Here is a 13965-nt window from a genome sequence, read left to right on the forward strand (position 1 = left end):
TACAGTCGGGATGGGGGCAGGGGAGCTGGAGTGTGAGGTCACTTTGCATCCACAATCAGTGAGCAAAGAGATTAACACAGGTGCTCTGCTGGCAGTTTGCTGTGTGCGCAGTCTGCATGGGCTTCCCCCCAACAAACATTAGCAGAGGCTAGCCTAATCCAGATGACACCTCCTAGGCATGCCCAGAGACTTGTCTCCCAGGTGATTAGAGACTTTCAGGTTGCCAATCAACATAAACATCAAAGAGGTGAAGGAGCCTTTAGGAGGTGGAGCCTAGTCAGAGGCCTGTAGGTCATTGAGGGCATGCCCTGAAGGAGGTTGTTGTAAGGACCTCACCCTCCCCCCCCCCCCACTTTCTTTTTTGGCTGGGAGTTGAGCAATTTGCTCCATCACGCGCTTCCCCACTATTGTCCTTTCGATCACCAATCAGAGGGTACAATTGGCCTGATCTTGGGCTGGAACCTGGACAACTGAAAGTCTGTGTTACCTTTTCTCTTTGTAAATGGATTCTCTCAGGTGTTTTGTCGTAGATAAAAAAAAAAAAAAAAAAAAAAAAAAAAAAAACTGAATAACATTCCTTTGAGGGTTTTGTTTGTTTGATCTGTTGGTTGGTTGGATTTTTTTTTTTTCAGACTATCTCACTCCATAGCCCTCACTGGCCTGGAGCTCCCTGTGAACCAAGCTAGTCTTTTAGCTTCAGGAAACCCCCAAACTGATCAGATCCATTAGGGCCCTCCTTGCCAGAGTAGGCACTAAAAACTGAAGTCACCCTCAGAAGAGCAGAGCCGAGCTGCAGGGAAGACTCAGATGAGCAAAGCTCCCATAAAGACTTGAGACCAGACCAGCTTCCAGGAAGAAGCCACAACCAAATAAGCTCCCTGGAAGAGGTTTAAACCAGCTATGGCCCCTGGAGGGGACAAGCTCCACCCTGTTGAGCTGCCTGCTGGCTGTGTAGTGTGGCCCAGATCCCCAGGTTTTTTTTTTTTTTTTTTTTTTGAGTTGGAAACCAGTGGCGCTCTCTGTAAGAGTTCTAAATCACCCGAGATGCCTAAAAGGGACATACTCCAGCCTGTTGAGATGCCTGCAGGATGTGCAGTGTGTCCAGGTCCCCAGCTTTTGTGAGCTGTCACTCATGCTGGGGTGAACTTTGGTGATGCAGCTGTCTTTGAATCCTTTCTGCTCTGTAAATAACTTCTCACCCATATCCCTGGAAGTAACAGCAGTATAGCTCACAGATTCGGTAAGTTGGACTTGGGTGGAATCTGCATGGGTCTGGCGTGAGTTCCCTGTCGGGGTGAGTAGATTTCTCTAGGAAAAGTTTCATCACAACAACGTAGGTGCCGCCGCACTTGGCTTAACCATCTTTGCTTCATTCACCCACGTTATTCCCAAACCTCACCCCAAGTCGTGGAGGTATATACCTATAATTCTAGGAATTCCAGCACTTGGGAGAAAATTGGCAGTCAGCCTGAGCTACATAGCTGGACCCTGTAACAATAACAACAATAATGCAGCAACTGAATCCTGGATGCAGGGCCATAGGCTCTGTCACCCCCGCTCCTTGTGCCTCTGCTCTCTGGACTTCTTTTCTAGTATGCTCTGCATTTGCTCCCTAAAAGTTCACATCCTGAAACATACTCCTTGGTTCTGTGTGTTATTGGTATTTGGAAATGGAGCTTTTGAGATTAGATGAGGTCGTGAGGGTGGGGCTCTCACAATGATGTCAGGTCAGTGGCTTTATAAACAGGAAGAGACTCCTAAACTAGCACACACACTCTTTTTTGTTTGTTTGTTTGTTTGTTTTGGTTTTTCTAGACAGGGTTTCTCTGTGGCTTTGGAGCCTGTCCTGGAACTAGCTTTGTAGACCAGGCTGGTCTCGAACTCACAGAGATTCACCTGCCTCTGCCTCCCGAGTGCTGGGATTAAAGGCGTGCGCCACCATCGCCCGGCCCTTTCTACTATTTTTATGCTTCAGTAAGGAGTTTCTCTCCTGATCCACAGTGCCTTCTGGACTTTGGACTTCCCAGCAAGACCACAAGTTCATAGTCAGACTAAGCTCTGTAGTGAGTTCAAGGCCAGCCTAAATAACCTAGTAAGCTCTTACCTCAAAATTTAAATAAAAGTAAAAGAGAGGGAAGGAAATGTAATTCAGCGTTTGGCAGCTTACCTAGCATGTATGAGATCTGGGGTTCAATCTCAGCAACACACACATACATACACACACATGCACGCAATAATAAAACCCAAAACAGAACTATAGAAATGGCTCAAAGGTTGAGAGTGCTTGTGATTCTACCAGAGGACCATAGTTCCAGCATGCCTAAGTCATGGCTCAGAATAGCTCTAGGGGATCTGACGGCCTTTTCTAGACTCTGAAGTCATCTGCCCTTTACATCAAGCACACACGCAGCATGTGTGCGTTCAAATTTAAAAACAAATTAAAACATACCCAAACCAAACAAAACACGCAGTAACTTAAGTTTTTTGGTTTTTTTTTCATGAAGAAACAGTTTGTTTTGTTTTGTTTTGTTTTTTTGAGCCAGGGTTTCTCTGTATAAACTTGGTTGTCCTGGAACTCTGTATATACCAGGCTGTCCTCGAACTTGCAGAGATCCTCCTGCCTCTGCCTCCCGAGTGCTGGGATTAAAGACATGAGTTACCACTCTGCTGTGAAATAAAATTTAATTATTTTTGTCTATATTTAAAAATTTTATGTGTATGGGTGTTTTGCCTGTGTGTTTATCTGTGTGCCACTTGCGTGCCTGCTGCCCACGGAGGCCAGGAGAGGTCGTCAGATCTTCTGAAACTGAAGTTACAGACTGTTTTGAGCTGCAAGGTAGGTGCTACAATTTAAATCCGGGTCAGGGCTCTTAACCATTGAACCAGCTCTCCAGCCTTTATTTAACAAACATTGAATAGAATGTATGAATGTTTTATTCTTGACCAGATACCCATGGGGGAGGGTCATTTTACCTGACTCACCTGGTACAAAGAAAAACCTAAAGAGGGGGCAGATAAGAGGTCAATCAGTTGATTCCATGGTCAGCTGCCTATACCCCTCGACCCCCAGCTTTAAGAGGAGACAATGGCCCTGGGGTTCAGCAGTTTCTTTGTCCTCCTGCCGCAAGGGGGAGTCAAGGCTCTGCCGCTGTTGATCCCAGATGAAGGCCTGCTACGCAGCCATCTCTATGGTCTGGCTCTCCAGGCCCCTCCTCTCCGGCCCTCCGCGTGCCTCTATGGTTCTTCCTGTCATTAGTCGGGAGGGGGCGCTGCGCGCAGGCGCGAGGTAGACGCTGTGGCGCGGCCGGAAGGAACGCAGTAGCGGCCTCGGCGGCAACGGCGGCGGCAGCTGGAGCAGCGGCGAAGCTTTTCGAGCGGCTGCTTCAGGTGACTTGAGACTGAACTCCGGGCGCCGATCCGCGCTCGCGGAGCTGGGCTAGCTGCGTGGCAGGTACGTGACGGACGCGCGCGCGTGGGCTCCTCGGGCCGCGGGTCGAGTGAGGCGAGTGGCCTCCCGCCAGGGCGCCACTGGGGTGGGGGCGGGGGCCGAGGGGGGACGCGCTCGGGAGTCCCGGGGGTCCGGAGGGGACCGCACAGGGGGTGTCGGGAGGGGAGCGGCGGAGACGGCCGCGGGCCAGCCGGTTCTCCTCCCGCCACTTGAGGAAGTTTCTCTGGCCGGCCTGCTGCCCCGGGGGCGACGAGCGCCGAGAGAAACGGTTCGCTGGCGGCTCTGGCTTTGGTGGCCGCGCTTCCCACCGCGGCCTGGAGGAGCGGAAGAGGCGACGGACTGTTGACTTTGAACTCCAGCCCGGGCTAGTTCGGGCCCCTCGGAGTCTTGACAAGCCTGTCATCCCAGCCAGCGCTCCGGAGTAAGGGGACACACAGCCCGTGCAAACGGAGCCCTGGTGCTCCCGTGGCGCGTGGCACGCTGGGTGAGCGGCGAGACCCACGCTCGAGTGGACGAGGCGGCCCCTTGTGGCTCATCTCGTGATTCCCAAACTCCTTGCCTGTCCAAAGGGTGCAGTGACCCTGGGACCCTCTCCTGCGTTGTCGTTTCCCAGTTGGAGTTTGCTTGCTTTCTTTTTTTTTTTTTTTTTTTTTTTGGTTTTTCGAGACAGGGTTTCTCTGTGGTTTTGGAGCCTATCCTGGAACTAGCTCTTGTAGACCAGGCTGGTCTCGAACTCACAGAGATCCGCCTGCCTCTGCTTGCTTTCTTTTAAGAGTCTCACTGCCTAGCCGAGGCTGACCTGGAACCTGAGAAGTAGATGAGGTTGGCCCCTGGAACTCGTAGGAATTCACGTACCTCTGCCTTGGGAGTGAAGGGAGTGAAGGGGCTAAAGGTGTCTAGGCCTAGGAAAGCTGCGACCGCTTGCTATTTTAGCATATGAAGAGAAAGGGCTTGTGCCTGCCCTTCTTAGGAGGAAGGGACCAACAGTATTTTGTTTTCAAAACAGGGTTTCTCTCTGTGTTGCCAGGCTGGCCTTGAACTCAGAACCTTTTCTTTATGACCTCATCCGACAGTTTAGTTTATCCGAACTAAGAAATAACCAAGCTTTGCATTCTGTTTGAATCCAAATTGACAGTGCCTAGGGTGTAGAAAAGGTGGTGAACTTCATGAAGTGGCTGAGGATCTTGAGTATAGTTTTTGAACAAATCCTTGAGCCTGTTGCATTAGGGACTTGAGATTTTTTAATTTTATTTATTTATTTATATTTATTTATTATATTATGTGTATAGCATTCCTTTCACGTGTGCCTGCAAGCCAGAATGGGGCGCCAGGTCTCATTATAGATGGCTGTAAGCCACCATGTGGTTGCTGGGAATTGAACTCAGGACCTCTGGAAGAGCAGTCAGTGCTCTTAACCTCTGAGTCATCTCTCCAGCCCCAATTTTATTTATTTATTTATTTATTTATTTATTTATTTATTTATTTATTTATTTATTTGAGACAGGGTTTTTCTGTAGCTTTGGAGCCTGTCCTGGAACTAGCTCTTGTAGACCAGGCTGGCCTCAGAACTCACAGAGATCCGCCCTACTCTGTGAGTGCTGGAATTAAGGTGTGTACGCCACCATCCAGCTGGGCATTTGAGATTTTTATTAGAAAAGGACAAGAACGGCTAATAAGGGGGCTGGAGAGATGGCTCAGAGGTTAAGAGCACTGACTGCTCTTCCAGAGGTCTTGAGTTCAATTCCCAGCAACCACATGATGGCTCACAACCATCTGTAATGAGATCTGGTGCCCCCTTCTGGTATGTGGGAAGCAGAATGTTGTACACATAATAAACAAATTAAAAAAAAAAAAAAAAGAATGGCTAATAATAAGATCTTGAAGAGAAATCTAATAAAATTGCGGCTCATGGAGATTGAAAGTTTATGAAGTCAGCCATAAAGGCGTGCGCCACCACCGCCTGGCCAGCCAGGCGACATTTAGTCTCACCTTTAATCCCAGCATTTGGGAGGCAGGGGCAGGCGGATCTCTGAGTTCAAGGCCAGCCTAACCTACGAGAGCTAGTTCCAGGACCCGCCCCAAAGCTACAGAGAAACCCTGTCTCAGGAGGTTAAAAAAAAATGGTTTGTGAAACCTGGTGAGACTGTTTTCTAACTACAGTATGAAGTACTACTTTTTATGATTACTGTATTCTAGGCTTTGCCATATTCCAGACATAATGAATTCTTATATTGCCATCACTTTTGTCAAAACAGTGTTTCTCTGTGTAGCCCTGGCTATTCTGTAATTCACTCTGTAGATCAGACTGGCCTCAAACTCAAAGAGATCTGCCTGCCTCTGCCTCCTGAGTGCTGGGCTTAAAGGCGTGTGTCCCCACACTGGGCTCAAAACCTTTAATTTTTAAAAACATTTATTCAGCATGTATATGGGCACGTAATTTCACTTTATGGTCAGAGTACAGTTTTTGGAAATGAGTTCTCTTCCACCATTTGTGTTTCAGGCATCCAACTCAGGCTTTCAGGTTTAGCAGCAAGTGCCCTTAACCTGTTGTGCTGACTCTACAGCCTTATCTGTAGAAAACTGATGCTAGGTGTGACGTACGTACAACTTTTTTTTTTTTTTTTTTTTTGGTTTTTCTAGACAGGGTTTCTCTGTGGTTTTGGAGCCTGTCCTGGAACTAGCTCTTGTAGACCAGGCTGGCCTCAAACTCACAGAGATCCATCTGCCTCTGCCTCCCAAGTGCTGTGATTAAAGGCATGCGCCACCACCGCCTGGCTCGTACGTACAACTCTTAAGCGTTTTTCTTATTCTTAGCCCTATCAATTGAGGTAAGTGCTCCAGTATCATGCTTGTGCGCTCTCTCTCTCTCTCTCTCTCTCTCTCTCTCTCTCTCTCTCTCCTCTCTCGTGTGTCTGTGTGTGTGTATGAAGGAAGGTGCTGAAAAATGAAACAAATGTAGTAAGGTTCAGAGCTGAGTCTGAAACTCATTTGGTTGCACAGTTCTTGCCTCTAATTGATTACCCTGCTGTACCTTGTTAATGCTATTCAAAATGTGATTTTAGACCAGCTTCTTGTTGCCTGGCTGTGTTCTTGTCCCCAGGCTTTGGAAGTATTGAGTAAGACATGGTCTTGTGCATTTGGAATTTAAGTTTCAGAAGAAGAGGTTAACATTAAGTATAGTTTCTTTTTTTTTTTTTTTAAGTATAGTTTCTTAAATTGTTGAAGTTACTGTGTAGTAGTTGAGAAATTGAGGGATGTTTTTTGAATAAATGGGTCAGGGACACTTACAGGTTAGTCAGGAAAGGTTTTTCTCTGAGGGAGTACAGAATTGAGGGATGAACATAGGTAACATGGCCAAAGAGGCAGTCTCACAAAGGGAATTCAGCCTGAGAAAGTAAGTTTGGTAAGATCAAGGAACCAAGTCATTGTTGCTAGAGAATGGGGAAAAACTATCAGGTGACACTACTTGGATCAGCAAATGCTTTATGAAACCTGTTTTATATACTGTGGTAAGGACGTGGGTTCTGTAATAGTGACACTTGTAATTTAAAAAGCAGCCAGGTGTGAAGGTGCATGCTTTTAATCCCAGCAGAGGCTGGTGTGGTCGACATAGCATGTTGCAGGTCAGCCAGTCTGGAAAACAAAACAAACAAAAACAACCCCCAGTGCTAAATAGGTCAAAGTGTGGAGCCTAGAAGGCAGAACTTGAACTAAAAGCAAGATGCAGTGCGTTATAAGCTCCTAGATGATTTTCAAGGACTAGGACTGTATGGGACTTAGCACCTGCCAGGCCCTGGGTTCAATTTCTTGTACGGTGCCCCATCACTAAAAACCGATTGAAAATGTGAGTGACTGTGTTTACTTACCTGCTCCCATTTCAGAATCAATTTTTTAACAGTTGAGAAAAATCTTAACATTTTATGTTAACTTTTTCTAAAACAGTTTCCTGTCATGCAGTCTGATCTCAAACTCACTATGTAACTCTGGATGATCTTGAACTAGTACTATCCATTCTGCCTTTTCTGAGTGCTGGAATCAAAGGTCTTCACCAACATTCCAGGATTATGTGGTACTCATTGAACTCGGCTTCCTGGCTACCAGGCAGACCTGTCCTTGTATTAAAATCATCAGCTAACTCTGAGGCTTGAAAGAATGACTCTGCTATTAAAAAGCAGTTGCTGTTCTTGCAGAGGCTCTGGGTTTGGTTTCCAGCACATGTGGTGGCTCATAAACACCTGGAACTCCAGCTTCAGTGCCTCCTTTTGGCCTCTGTAGGTACTGGACACACGCATAATGTACATACATATATTGAGACAAACATTTGTGTGCACAATCAAAATAAAACTATTTAAAAATGCTTAGCTGGCCGGGCGGTGGTGGCGCACACCTTTAATCCCAGCACTCGGGAGGCAGAGGCAGGCGGATCTCTGTGAGTTCGAGACCAGCCTGGTCTACAAGAGCTAGTTCCAGGACAGGCTCCAAAACCACAGAGAAACCCTGTCTCGAAAAACCAAAAAAAAAAAAAAAAAAAAAAAATGTTTAGCTAACCAACCTGAGGATTGTGAATTTAATTTTTGGTGTGAGTTTTATTGTAGAAAAACTCTGATAATAGGACTTTTAGATTTTATATTATCTGCACACTTACATTTGTAAATGTGGATATTATTATACCTTACATATTTTATTTTGTCTATATATTAAAATTAACATACTATATTTTCTTATTCTTTATTTGTTCTTAATAGTCCTGCCATTCTCCACCTGATCTCACCATCTAGGTCGATTTAGACTCCCTTCTTTTTCTTGCCTCATAGCCAATTATATTCAAAATTCCACCTAAATCTAATTCTGTATTCAGTATCTGTTTCCCTTCCCCTTATATACTATCATCTCTAATTCAGGCTTCTTAGGCTCTTGTTTACTGGGTTTCCTGGCACAAAATGTCCTTGCGTTGCCCATTGCGGCAAAGCTGATCTTCCTAATATGAAGCTTTCATTGTTCTGTTTCCCACTGGCTGGAAAACATAATTTGAACTTCAGCATCCTATCAACACCACAAACTACCTCCAAACGTACTGGCAATATAATCATTTAATCTTTTGATAGGGGTAAAAGAGAGGGAGAAGGAGCGTGTGTGTGTGTTCTGAGAGGAGAGGAGAGAGTGTGTGTGTTCGAGAGGAGAGGAGAGGAGCAAGTGTGTGTTTCTTGAGTCTGGGTCTTGATATGTAGACCAGGCTGAAGTTCCCAGCTTTTTTACAGTGTGGAGATAGAAGAGGACTCACCTGGTGCATGTTGTCAGCTAAGATGGCCATGGTTTTTTTTACTCACAAGCCTTGTCAGAGATCAGAGACTGCTAGAAAAGTCTTGGGTTTTGTTGTCTGTAGTGCCAGAGGATTCCATGTGACTCCAGCTGACCATGCAGACTTAGCCTTCCAGAACTGTGTGCTCTTTTTTTTTTTTTTAATATTTTATTTATTTATTATGTGTACAATATTCTGTCTGTGTGTCTGCCTGCAGGCCAGAAGAGGGCATCAGATCGCATTTCAGATGGTTGTGAGCCACCATGTGGTTGCTGGGAATTGAACTCAGGACCTTTGGAAGAGCAGGCAGTGCTCTTAACCACTGAGCCATCTCTCCAGCCCTGAACTGTGTGCTCTTAAAGGCTAAGATGGATTATGGCACAGCATTTGGTGGTGTTTAAAGTGGCTGGCCTTGCTAAATGGTTCCTGTCTACCTGTCCTCTCCTGCTTAGGATAATTTCTGTGTGTATGTGTGCACATGTACATTGTGTGCTTGGATGTGCAGGTCGTGTGTGTGTGTGTGTGTGTGTGTGTGTGTGTGTGTAGACCAGAAATCAACTTCCTTAGGAGCTGTCCAGCTTGTTCTTTCACTGGCCAGGAACAAGTCAAATGGGCTATACTGTCTAGCTAGTGGGCTGTGCAGATCTACCTCCCCAGCACCGGAATTACAAATTTGGGCCACCATACCTGGACTTCTGTTTTGATACTGAGGATCACAACTGTGTTCTTGTGCTCTCATGGTAAACACTTTACTAGCTGCTTGTCTCTCCAGTCTCAAGTGATTTATTTACTGCATGACTATCACATAGAATGTACTTGACTGATGTGGGAGTGATTTCTTTCTAATCTGTTGCTTTCATTGGTTAATTAATAAAGAAACTGCCTAGGCCCATTTGATAGGCCAGCCCTTAGGTGGGTGGAGTAGACAGAACAGAATTCTGGGAGAAAGAAAGCGGAGTCAGGCAGTCGCCATGATTCTCCCACCAGATACAGATGCAGGTTAAGATCTTTCCTGGTAAACCACCTCGTGGGGCTACACAGATATTAGAAATGGGTTAGATCAATATGTAAGAGCTAGCTAAGGGGTTATAACTAATGGGCCAAGCAGTATTTAAAAGAATACAGTTTCCGTGTAATTATTTCGGATAAAGCTAGCTGTGCGGGCGGCCGGGTGCCGGGGACATAGCCCGCCGCTCTTATTGCAACAAGTGGTAGTGCACACCTTTAATCCCAGCACCCAGGCAGAGGCAGATGGATCTCTGAGTTCAAGGCTAATCTTGTCTTCGGAGTGAGTTTCAGGACAGGCTCCAAAGCTACACAGAGAAACCCTGTCTAAAAAAGGGGGGAGTAAAAAATGTATGTATGTGGGGGCAGTGTTTTACTAGCATGTGTATCTGTGCACTGTTTGCATGCAGTGCCTACAGAAGCCAGGAAGAGGATATTGGATCCCAGGGAACTATAATTATAGGTGGCTCTTAGCCACTACTTTGAGATCTGGGAATTAAACCTCTGGTCCTGGAAGATCATTCAGGTCCCTTTAGCACTTAGCCATCTCTCCAGCCCATATTGCTCTAAGTTCTTTAAAACAATATTTTCCATGAGGGATTTTCTTTGTATATCTTCCTCATGCATCATAAAATCTTTGTGCCATGTAGCAACACACTAAATATTTGCTGAATTCTTTATTGTTTTTTGATTTTTCGGGGGTGGGGGCATGGTTTCTCTGTGTAGCTCTGGCTGTCCTGGAACTCGTTCTGTAGACCAGGCTGACCTCAAACTCAAAGATCCAACTGCCTTCTAGATTGCTGGGGTTACAGCATGTACCACTACCACCCACCTTATGTTCTTAAGTTTATATTGTGGGCCAGTGAGATGGCTCTAGTCTGGCATTGAACTCCCAGAGGTCTGCCTACCTCTGCCTCCTGAGTGCTGATTAAGGCCGTGCACTACTATGCTCTGCTGCCCTTCCATATTCTTTTCTTTCTTTCTTTCTTTTTTTTTTTTTTTTTTTTTTTTTTTTTTTTTTTTTTTGGTTTTTCGAGACAGAGTTTCTCTGTGGTTTTGGAGCCTGTCCTGGAACTAGCTCTTGTAGACCAGGCTGGTCTCGAACTCACAGAGATCCGCCTGCCTCTGCCTCCCGAGTGCTGGGATCCATATTCTTTTCTTAGAATTTATCTGTTGTTGAACTTGGTCCCCTAGACCTATGATTTCCCAGAGTCTTAATAAATATTTGTTAGCCTTAAATTACCATTTCCCTATATAGAATTGTTTAGAAAATTTTTTCCCAGTTGGGCGGTGGTGGCACACACCTTTAATCCCAGCTCTTGGGTGGCAGAGGCCGGTGGATCTCTGTGAGTTCAAGGCCAGCCTGGTCTACAGAGTGAGTTCCAGGACATGCTCCAAACCTACAGAAAAACTTGTCTCGAAAAATCAAAAATCAAAAAAAAAAAAAAAACCAAAATAAAAACAAATAAAAATCTTACTAAATTTCAGCCAGGCAGTGATGGTGCACGCCTTTAATCACAGCTCTTGGGAGACAGAGGCAGGTGGATCTCTGTGAGTTCGAGGCTAGCCTGGTCTACAAGAACCAGGACAGGCTCTAAAACTACAGTGAAACCTGTCTCGAAAAACAAAAGAAAAAAGAATTTTTTTCCCCTACATGTCTTTTTCTTGTTAAGTGCTGTGTAATGAAAAGTTCCTCAGGCTTTCATTCTAGAATGTGGCCTGACCAGACTTGCATTCTGTTTTGTTTGGCAATATAATATTGTTTCCTTAAAAAGGGCTGATTCTTGTCCCTAAAGAGATTTCTCTAGTAGCCAGTACTTGTTAGTGTCTAGAGTTAGCAATTCATTGAAGGCTGAAAAATGATGGTTATCTTTTTATTAAGTTTTTATTTGTAGCCAGGCAGTAGTGCCGCACACCTTTACTCTCAACATTCAGGAGGCAGAGGCAAATGGATCTCTGTGAGTTCGAGGCCAGCCTAGTCTATAGAGCGAGTTCTAGTACTGGCTTCATAGCTACTGAACAACCCTGTCTTGAAAAAAACAAAAAATTTTGATTTGTTTTACATAGAATACTTTTATAAAGAAGCCACTTATTTGGTCACTCAGTTTATGTAGGAAAAGTAAGGGAATGTCAAATTATTTGTCCTTATTTAACAATTTATTGATTAATTTTGTATGTTCATTTCTTTGTAGTTTTGTTTTTTTCCTAGACAGGGTCTCTATGTAGTTCTGGTCATCCTAGAATTTACTATGTAGAAGAAACAGGCTGGCCTCTCTGTTGAAGTGTGAGCGGCAGGGCTGCGTCCCGGCACCCGGCCGCCCGCCCGCATGGCTAGCTTATGTCCCGAAATAATTACACGGAAACTGTATTCTTTTGAACACTGTCTAGCCCATTAGTTTTAGCCTCTTATTGGCTAGCTTTTACATATTGATCTAACCCATTTTTAATATTCTGTGTAGCACCACGAGCTGGCTTACCAGGAAAGATCTTAACCTGCGTCTGTCTGGAGTGGGAGAATCATGGCGACTCCTCACTCGGCTTCTTTCTCCCAGCATTTTGTTTTGTTTACTCCACCCACCTAAGGGCTGGCCTATAAATGGGCCAAGGCAGTTTTTTTATTAAATGAAAGTAATTCCTCCATCATTGAACTCACAGAGATCTTCCTTCCTCCGCCTCACAAGTGCTGGAATTAAAGACTTACACCATTACATTCTGAAGTGGGTTTTTTTGTTTGTTTGTTTGCTTGCTTGTTTTGAGATTTGGTTTCTCTGTAGCTTTGAAACCCATCCTGGAACTCATTTGGTCTAGCCAGGCTAGCCTTGAACTCAGAGATCTACCTGTCTGCCTCCTGAGGGCTGGGGTTAAAAGTTTGCAGGCACCACCTCCCAGCATGCACTGTCGTGTTGTTGTTTGGTTGGCTTTTTTGTTTGTTTATTTTTCCCCCCAGACTGGGTTTCTCTGGGTGTAGCTCTTGCTGCCCTTGAACTAGCTCTCTAGACCAGGCTGGTCTCAAACTCAGGAATCTACCTGCTTCTGCCTCCTGAGTGCTGGAATTATAGATGTGTGCCACCACTGCCCAGCTTAAAGAAAGGGTCTAATGAGCCCAAGCAGGGCTCAAACTCATTCTGTAGTTGAGGAGAACCTTGAATCTAATCTCTTGACCTCCCAAATGCTGGAATCTCCACATTCAGCTTTCATTTGCTAGATAATTCATCTTTTGCTTGTCATCATCTGAACATTACTTTTAACAAATTACGGAAGCTAAGGAGATAGCTCAGTTGGTAGAGTGCTGGCTGTGAAAGCATGAGGACTTAAGTGTGATTACCAACAGCCCTGTAAACAGTGTTAATCTTAGTGATGGGGAACTGGAGACGTGGGACTCCTTGGGACTTGTTGGCTAATTAGCCTAGCCGTATTGGTTGGTGAGTCCCACTTTTCAGTGAGAGAATTTGTCACAAAACCCAAAATTGAAAAGTGCCTGAGGAGCCAGGCGGTGGTGGCACAAGCCTTTAATTTCAGCACTCGGGAGGCAGAGGCAGAGACAGGTGGATCTTCATGAGTCCAAGACCAGCCTGGTCTACCAAGTGTAACTCCAAAGCTACAGAGATACCCTGACTTGGCGCGGGGGGGGAGGAGTGCCCTAGGAATGATACCCAAGGTTTGCCTCTGGCATCCACACACATGTGGGCACACACCACACAAAATTTTAAACTCTCATTTATACACACTGAAGAATTCCATGCCAAATAAATTCATATCTTTATTGAAAGTCAAGATTTTCTGTTTTAGGGCAGTGGGAACTTCTCCAGACTTGTTTTCTAGTTTTGCCAGAACCTAGTCTTGACACATAGTCTTTGTTAACTGCTTTGATACTGAATGACAAGATGCTCCAGGCTCATTTTGTATGTCTCCAGCCCAAACCTGTAGTTGGTAAAATTACTTTTGGTAAAAAAAAATTTCAAAAATGAGACAAAGCCCTATTTTGTGTGGTTTTCTTCATTGCCTTCAAAAAAATGTTTCATATATTTAGTCTTAACAGTAGTTTTATATAAAAAGGTTTCAAAGTTGATCTGTACATGCTGAGTTACGGCCAAAATGAAAGACTCTAGAGGTCAATAATAGTGTCAGTGGTCTCGGGGTTGATTGTGAGCATTGTCAACATTAATGCAGAGAAAGTGATTAGAAATGCCTTACTTTAGTTTGTCATTATGTT

General features: G+C 44.9%; 1 protein-coding gene across 2 annotated transcripts in view; it reads left to right on the forward strand.

Moving 5' to 3' along the window:
• The first annotated feature begins 3294 nt into the window (after nucleotides 1-3294).
• The window catches only part of Rnf216 (ring finger protein 216), a 122840-nt gene continuing 112169 nt past the window's right edge, over nucleotides 3295-13965 (forward strand). For both annotated transcript variants that reach the window (XM_057765282.1, XM_057765283.1), the window contains exon 1: nucleotides 3295-3451. The gene's annotated coding sequence lies outside the window, so the exon portion shown is untranslated. The remainder of the gene's footprint in view (nucleotides 3452-13965) is intronic.

The sequence above is a fragment of the Chionomys nivalis genome, chromosome 3, assembly GCF_950005125.1.
Source record: "Chionomys nivalis chromosome 3, mChiNiv1.1, whole genome shotgun sequence".
NCBI classification, from domain to species: domain Eukaryota; kingdom Metazoa; phylum Chordata; class Mammalia; order Rodentia; family Cricetidae; genus Chionomys; species Chionomys nivalis.